This window comes from Adiantum capillus-veneris, chromosome 29, assembly GCF_014529385.1.
Source record: "Adiantum capillus-veneris isolate H3 chromosome 29, ASM1452938v2, whole genome shotgun sequence".
Taxonomy (NCBI): Eukaryota; Viridiplantae; Streptophyta; class Polypodiopsida; order Polypodiales; family Pteridaceae; genus Adiantum; species Adiantum capillus-veneris.
The window spans coordinates 86,651,102-86,659,946 of NC_140959.1; the positions used below are offsets into that span (position 1 = coordinate 86,651,102).

At 41.2% G+C, this 8,845-nt stretch overlaps 1 pseudogene; it reads right to left on the reverse strand.

Moving 5' to 3' along the window:
- Positions 1-1,190: 1,190 nt before the first annotated feature.
- On the reverse strand, positions 1,191-2,919 carry LOC147419533 (uncharacterized; annotated as a pseudogene).
- Between the last annotated feature and the right edge of the window lie 5,926 nt (positions 2,920-8,845).

Consider the following 8,845-nt stretch of genomic DNA (forward strand, 5'->3'; position numbering starts at 1 on the left):
AATTTGACGACAATGCCGGCACGGGAACACCCAATGATTTTCTTGGTTTTTGCAGCCCCAATTTGAGGCCTTAGCCAAGTTCAAGTGTGGCGTGGGTTGGCAAGTTCAGACTCTAGGTCGACAATCTTCAGTAGCTTTTTGCAGCTTGAGAATTAGTGCACAGAGCACCGGCAACATGGGGAGCGAGGGTCCTTGGATTTTATTTGTAAAGGTAAAAGGTAGGAGTGGCTGGACTTTGGGGGAAAAAAGAAGTTAACTTCAAAAGCCTAGAAGGGAGAGGAAATAAATAAGTTGGAGGATGGAGACCAAAGTCGCTGCCCACCACTAGGGGGAGGTATCTTTTTTAGAAAGCTTGGGGGGGGGCGGGGGCGGGGGGCGGGGGGGGAAGAGATGAGATTTGGTTTTGGAAAGGGAAGGAAGAGAGCTTCTAGTTTTTGGGTTTTTGTTCGCCTGGTGGAGGGTGAAGCAAGCAAAAAGGGTTTCTTGGGCTTTGAAAAGTCGAGCAAAGAGAGGGAGACAACTCGCCCCCGTGCTCGTTCTTTGGGTTAGTCGATCTACGGCCATGGTTGTAATTGTTTCAAAAGTTCAATGAGGAAAGGCCCCCCATTTTGAATTCTTTGATTGCATCGTGCTGGGTTCCCCTTCCCCCTTCTTCTTTGCTTTGTTGCAAGCGCGTTCAGGTGTGTGTCGGCAGTGTTGCCCCGTGGATAACGTGTGTGCAAAGACGAAGAGATTATGTGTGGTGTTCTGTGCGAAGGGCGACGATCGTTGGTTTACTTTCCATGGGTGTGGGTTGCGTTATGATCTGTGTGGACTCGGGCGAGTCTGTGTGAGCGCTTTGTGCGCATGTGATCTTGGTGATTGTGTTGTTTGGAGGTGGTTTTCAAGTGGGCAGGGGTGCTATGTATGCCCTGAGCTATAGGAGGCATTTCTGTGTATGTGATGGGCTTGTTCCCTGTTCCCCCTATCCAACGACTTGATTCACATAGTTTCAATATAAGTACTTATACAAAACATTTGATATATAAAATCTACAAATCCAAATAAAGCTAGTCTTTTTTTTTTACTTGATATCTACATTGTCATCTTCATTCTTGTTCTTCTTTTCTTCACTTTGATCTTCTACTTTAGAGTGCTTCAAAACTGTGGAGATTGAGTCATCCTGAGGTTGGGATATTGGTAAAGCAAAATCACTTGTTTGGTTGAGGATCTAACATCTCCCAATCAATGTATTCCAATCCATCGTGCGGAAGATCTGGAACATCCTCCAAATTTAAGTGAGCCTCTTTGATGGTGCTTCTTTTTTTTATTGTACACCTTTTGTAGATTAGCTCTTCCTCCTTGTCTTTGCCAGAGGCCTTGCATGGGCCTTTAGGCTCTTCAAATTTGGATAAGCTCCTTTTGTTTTCCCTGCTTCGTATTGAGATTCTATCTACTATATCCTTGATCATATCCATTCTGAACTGTAACAAATCAAGCTCCATGTAGTCTTGCATTGGCATCTACAATGAATTCAAACTGCTCAACTACCAAAAGAAAATTAATTTGTCTTTGTCAATTTAAAGTTATAGTTCTTAACTTTTTTGTTTCATCTTCATGACTGTATAAAAGGCTCTGAAGTGCTTTCATACTATACAATAGGTACCAACCACACTTGTGGCTATATTGTTGTGTAGGTATCTAGAGTGTTTATAGTTCCTCACATTCAAAACAAAAAATGATATTATGCTCAATATAATATTGTAATTATGATATGGTGAGTATTTCTTACACAAATACTTTTATGTGTTGTTTCTTTGAGAAAAAAGCCTCCATGGTGGAAATACTCAATTGTACCAATTACAAGGTTCACATGACTAAAAAAAGGTTAGCACTCTGAAAACATAGAGCGCTAGGGAAAATTTGGACTCAAAGGGGCCCTTTAAGGAGGTTTGAATTTGCCTCTCTTCTCCAAAGTGGGCAACATGATGAAGTACATAAATGCTTTGTCAAAATCCTATCAACCAGCATATCATTGAAAAGACTTAGAAAGTAGGTTTTAGATCCCCAAACTCTGACAAATTTGGAGTTGATTTGTAGAAGTTATTGCCTCCCCACTGAAGCTGAAATGTGGGAAGAGATTCCATTTGTAAGACAGAGTTGTCACATTCAAAATGGGAATCTTCTACAATATAAAGAATATGGTGGCATGCTATATATCAATGGATAGATCTCGATGAGTACATTCTAAATCCAAAAGGTCCAACAAGTTTTGATTTCATTTGTAAAATTTTTACTACGCGTCCGTTTTGGACAAGAGGGAGAACATCAAAGTCCTTATAAGTCCTATTTGCTGAAAGTTCAAAATTTCCCTAATGCTTTAGAAAAAGAGATTCCTTACTTTTTTATTTCAGGGTAGATGGTTTTTAGAAGAGAGTTGAAGTAAAGTGTGTATTTATCTTGGATGTCTATAATTGCAAAGCAAAAATTATTTTTGGGATATAAGCTCAATGGAATATATAAGTAACTTACCTTGAGCAATAAGGAATTATGACCAATCTCATTGTATTTGGAAAATATATAAACCATGAAAGGAATTCTTTTGGAGCCTTCTTTTTATTGAGGATTTGAGACATTGCACAATCTAAAATGAAAACCTCTAGTTGGAATTGTTCATCAAGTTCATACTTTATAATATTTTGAAAAAATTTTAACCCTTAGATGTACATCCATATCCATCAAATATGTAGCAACTAAAATCTAGCTACTTGAGAAAAAATAAGTACCTTGCAAAGAACTATACAAAAGTATCGATAGATTTGTATCTCTACTTTTCAACAACTCAATTTATTCATCTCTTAGAGTATACCCTTTTGAATGTCCTTGGTCCGTCACAAACACTTTGACATTCGATCCCAAACCTTCCAATCTTTTGATCATAAGGTCCAGGCCAATATCAACCACGACATAGCTGACTGCTCCCATTGCACATGCGCCTATTGTAAATGAGTTCTCAATTCTCGAGATCAATATCTCATATGTGAGACTTCCAATGTTGATGCAATCCTAGCAATCTCTGTCGATCTGCCCATCTCAGTTAAATCTAGCTCAGAACTCCAAACATGGAAATCATCCTAACATCTTGACTCCCATACCTGGAATCCATTTTCGTGTCCGTAGGATATCACATGTGTACCAAGAGCATATGTTTTCTTTGAACCATATGAGTCAAGAGCAATGTCCAGCTCCAACTTACACGCATCAATCTTTGGCCTAAGCATATCCATGAATGAATGAATCACATCTGAATCATCAGTACTCAAGCCATCCATATCCGTCATTGTATCTACGAGCGACAAGCCTTACTGCACAACTGTCTGCACAATTGGCTCAACATTAGGACTTGTTTGGGGTCTTCTTAGGCCCTTTAATTTTCCCCAAGCCTAATGGCGGTGTTGTAGTGAAGCAATAGGAGAAAGCCATGTGGACAAAAATGTTGGATTTGTTAGTCCCTAATTTCTAGGGGTCAAACTGGGAGTGCAGGCTTTTCTTTTTTTGTAAATGGACATGAAAATGGTAAAATATTCAAAAATAAAAGATTTGGGCCTATTTTTTATTCTAAATACTATGGGCTAGAGTAAATGGGCCACCCTCAAAAAGTGGGCTAGCCCCAAAAACATCCCCTCATTATTAATTTGATATGCAAGTTTACTTTTCCCTCCCTCCACTCACTCCTTCTCTCTCTGCATACCAGATCTGATCCCTCCTCTCTCTAGAACCAAAAATCTTGGTTTTCACTTTCTCTCCTATTGAAAGAGTACCATTTTGGCTTCCTCTCTCTTCAATCTACCTTCCCCTTTTCTCCCAAGCTTAGTTCTGAGTTTTGGCTCCTTTTTGGCTATGGAGAGATTTTAATACAATCCATTTTTCCTTTCCTAGAGGTTTTCCTCTCATGCTTGCACCCATTCTCCACTCTTATCTTGGGGGTTCATATACATCTTGTAGGGCTTAGTAGCTTCAGCTACCCAAGCTTATGGTTTAGGGACCTTCAGCTTGCAAAGCTTTAGGGTTAGAGAGCTTCCGCGTAAAAGGATTTAGGCTTTAGGAACCTTCATTTCATAAAATCTAATATCTAACCAACCCAAATGATTTTCTTATATTAAACTGATCATTTAATGTGGGAGAATAAAAGGGAACAAGGGTTAAGATATAGACATGTGCTTATAGATCTATCTCAACACGGGGCCAATGGTAAAGGGGCCCAAATGAGAGATGGTCTATTAAAGAGCAAGGCTAACGAATGGCGCATAAGACCTTAGGGTTAGCTTCATTGAAGACCTCTAATGATTAGTGTAAAAGTTCTTTGACCTTAGGTAAGCTAGGGCTGAGCTTGAGGTCGGAACCCGGCCCAAGCTTAAGGTGCTTGTCGTGCTTGATGAGTGAGATGCTTGTCATGCTTGAGATGCTAGGGCTGTACTTGATATGATAACCTAGCCCAAGCTTGAGGGGTTTAATGGCCAAGCTTGTGGTGAGAAGTAGGCCCAAGGTTGAGTGGCTTGAGTTGTGCAAAAGTCAATGCCAATCCCTACAAGGAGGGGGCGAGCCCTATAAGAGGGGAGATGAGAGAGAACACACACACACACTCACACAAGGCATGCTTGGTACAAAGAAAGCAAAAGGGACACTTGTCAAGTTCCTCCTCATGTTGCCCTTATGGTGTGCTTGAAGCCTATCGGTTGGCCACCCAAGGGGTCCAATGATATATTAGGAGATTTAATTAATTGTCTTTGCATTTATCAAATCCCCTCTCTCAAAGGGGAAATGGGTACACTTGTCCCAAGGCTAGCAAGAAGAGTGATGATAAGTGAGTTTCTTTCTCCTATGAAATGTTTCTTCTTCCTCTTCCCTACCCTCATTCCCTGCTAGCTCTCTCCACCTTCGAAGGTGTTTGAGGTCTTGGGACTGAGGCTTGGGATAGTTAATGCTTTTCACAAAGTTTGTGTTATGCTTGTGATGCATGAAGCTTTCCATCTTCATTACATCACCTATGTCATAAGGAACACAAAGCTCGTATTGTAACAAGTCTCTCTTGATGGGAGAAATCATAATACAAATGCCTATTAAATCTGATCCTCTACTGTTGTCATGCTCTCTAAATTCTCTCTCTTGCAAAAGTATTGTTCATGCGAAGTTAACTAAATGCTATGTTTATGTTGCTAACTTCAATTATGATCACCCGCTATGTGTTAGGAAATATGACGTAGCTAGATAGATATGTGAGTAGATTACTTAATGTAGAGAGATAGATTTCACACACAAGAGATTATAGAGTAGAGAGAGAGAGTACAGAAGATATACATGGTTCACCCAATGTGGGCTACGTCCACGGAAAAGCAGCCACTCAATGGCTTTAGTACTTCAAAACAAGAAGTAGTTTACAAAGGGATTATACCCTTAATAGAGCTCCCGCCTTGCTTCACTCTCACCATCTCACACCCACCTTGTTGCATCAACTTCACACTATATAATGTGTGTAGAAATGGCCTCCTTTTATAGGACAAAAGGGCTACCCTCTCTCATGAGAGGTAGCCATGTGTAGCCTCCCTTATGTAGATAAGTCCAAATCAGACCCTCCAATCCACCCATGTGTAGCTGCCCTTGAGAAGACAAGTCCACTTTTGAATTCGGCCACCGGCCACCGGCCACCGGCTATTGACTTCCGACCACCAGCCACTGGCCATTGACTACTGGCTATCGGCCAATTGACCGGTCATTTTTCGACCACTTTTTGGCCGCCGTCCGGCCATAATATTCCGATGAAGGAAAAAGAAAAGTCTCGGGGGCTTCTGTCCTCGAGGCCCCCAGAGTTGCCCCTCAATTTTGGCCATGAAAATTTTGGTTTCCGGCGAGTGATTTTTCCTTCACGCACGATGGCTTCTCCTCATAATGAGGGCCTTACAAATGTGCGTTTTTACCACAAAGAATTACAAGGGGTAAATCAGGCTCCATACTTAACACTATGCTCACAAAGTAATTTCTCAAAAGTACTCTCTCTAATTTCCGCTACTCTCAAGTTAACAGGCCAATTCCATTACATTGGTATCAGATCATTTGGTTTCTGTTTTCTTGCTTAGGAAGAGAGGTCCTTAAGTAGCCTATAAATGGTTGAGGTTGTTAATTATATTAGGGTAAGTGGAAGTAGGATCTATTATCAGTTTTGTGGAGCCCACTATGTGGGATATGGTGCACACCTCGAGAGCTTTGGACTTAATAATGGAGTCTTTTTAGACTTGCCTACGGCTTTACCATTATTGAGCCATAAGAAGTCGGAAAGGAGCTAGCCCTCGACAACCGCTATGTTAGACTTACTCCGCTACTCTCTATAATTAACCACTTCGAGCCGTGGGTGTAGATACTTAAGAGCCAATTTTCAAAGGCTAAGAGGAATGGCAACTAAGGTTTTAAATTTCCAAAGCATACACTAAGTACGTACTTAACATGGCTGACAATAACCAAGAGAGTAGAATGAACATTTGTAGCTTTGATTTTGCACATGAAGGTGCTAATAAAGATGCTCCCATGTTTGTCAATTATCTTGTTACTAGGTTGCAACAAGCTATGGGAAACCCTGCTTTGCAAGCAAAAGTTACTCAGTAACTTTGCGCTTATGGAATTTCCCTTCCTCTCCAAGAGGAGACAGAGCTTAGGAGGCCTCTTGAAGAGACCCCCAAAAGAAGACTCGCTCCCATACAAGAGGAGGAATCCAAAGAGCAAGAAAGCAATGAAGCTTTTAGTTCCTCTGAAGATGTGGCTCCACGAAGACGGCGGTTTAGATGATCGCCCACTCCTCCCAAGGGAAAAAGATCAACACAGAGTTCTTCTCCACGTCATTCCAAAGGGAAGAGAGGAAAAAAATGAAGAAAGGGCTAGAAAGAGGTCACCCACTTCTCCTTGTCCTTCTTCTTCACCTTCCTACTCTTTCAATGAAAGCTATGGCTATTCTCCTAGAGAATACAAGAGGGGAGGACATTGAAAATCATACCCTTCATGGTGAAGGTCACAAAAGCTAAAGAAGTTCAAGGAGGGAGGAAAGAGTATCTCTTTTCTCACCTATGATGGCACCTTTGGTGCTACCGATAAAGTGTTTCCCTTCGTCTAGCAACTTGATGCGGCCTTTGGAGACGAGGGCTTCACAGACTCCTCCAAGCTACACCATGTACCTATGCACTTCCAAAAATCAGCTCGTTAATGGTGGGCTAGCCTTCATGGAAACGGCAAAGCCCCAAAGACATGGAAAACTCTACGAGTTTCCATCATGTAGAAATTCCTTTTTGCAAGCGATGCAAAGGACAAAGTGCTTACCGAATGGCGCATCTTGAAGCTTCTCTCTAATGAGTCTATCCACAAGTATGTAAATAAGTTTTGGGATTTACATCTCAAGGCTACTATCTTTCAAAAGATAGACTTTGCCGAGAAAAAGCAGCAATTTTGTGCGGGATTACTTGAAGAGATGGCCGAATACATCAACTCTCCATGGCCTGGTTCTATCACCGAAGTAATCCATCACACCATGGTTGCTTCACGCATCAATTTCGATCAAGGGGCTAGAAGGAATGTCAAGCTCATGGAAAACAAAGACAAAAATGATGCAAAGGGGAAAATCAATGCTCAAAATTCTTCCCAAGGTACTTCCAACAACAACAACAATCGATCGAAGGAAAAGGGTGTTTACAAAGGCAAAAACAAACTCTCTCTTGAAGAACTTGAAGCTTTTTGCAAGGACCATAAGTGTTTCAAGTGTAGGGAGCAAGGACATGGCTATCTTTCCTACCCCAAGAAGAATGCTTGCAATGAGACTCCTAGGGCTTCCACCATCGAAGTTCCAAAAGAGGATGTTGCAAAGGATCATCAATTTCCTATGCTTGGGGAAAGGTAAGAGAGAATGATGCCTTCATCTTGTATATCAATGGAGTTGGCCACCAAGTTGGGCATTCAAGATTTTGAGATAGGAGATATAGTAATCGCTAACACAACTGTCAAGGGACAGCAAGCCTTCGTTACTCCCTTGATTGGGAAGTTGAGTCTTCATATCCAAAGCTATGTCGACAAGGAAGAATTTTTCATCTCTCCTCTCCAACATGAGGATGCTATCCTAGGGGCGCCATGGTTTGATCGCATGGCTGCCAGTATGAAGCTCCTTGAAAGGATAATCTACTTCATCTACAGGGGGAAGAACATGTATATAGATGCTAGTGAGCGTGGTTGCACTATTCCACTTGTAAATCCTCTTGCTTTTGATAAATCAATGAAGAGCTCAGTTTTTGCATACATGATTTTTGTCAAAGAGTCTCTAAAAGATCCTAATGTTTCATCAAATATAAATGGTAGGAATCAAGAAGAGTTAGAATTTTCTAATTTTCTAAAAGGATTCCAAGATGTTTTCATCGATGATATTCCTATGGACTTACCTCCAAAACGAGGGGATGATGACCATCACATTGAGCTCCTTTCAGGAATCTCACCACCTAACAAGCCTCCTTATCGAGTCTCTCAAGCTCAACAAGAGGAGATCATGAGGCAAGTACAAGAATTGGTAGACAAAGGGATGGTGAGGACTAGCTCATCTCCCTTTTTATTTCTCCAGTCCTTTTAGTGCAAAAGAAAGATGGTACATACCGTATGTGTGTGGACTATTGAGCACTAAACCATATCACTATCAAAAAAATATTTCCCGTGCCTCGGGTAGAATATCTGTTTGATAAGCTACAAGGTTCTACCTACTTCAGTAGGATTGACCTTAAAAGTGGCTATCATGAAATAAGGATAGTGGATGAAGATAACCTAAAGACCGCGTTCGCACAACGTT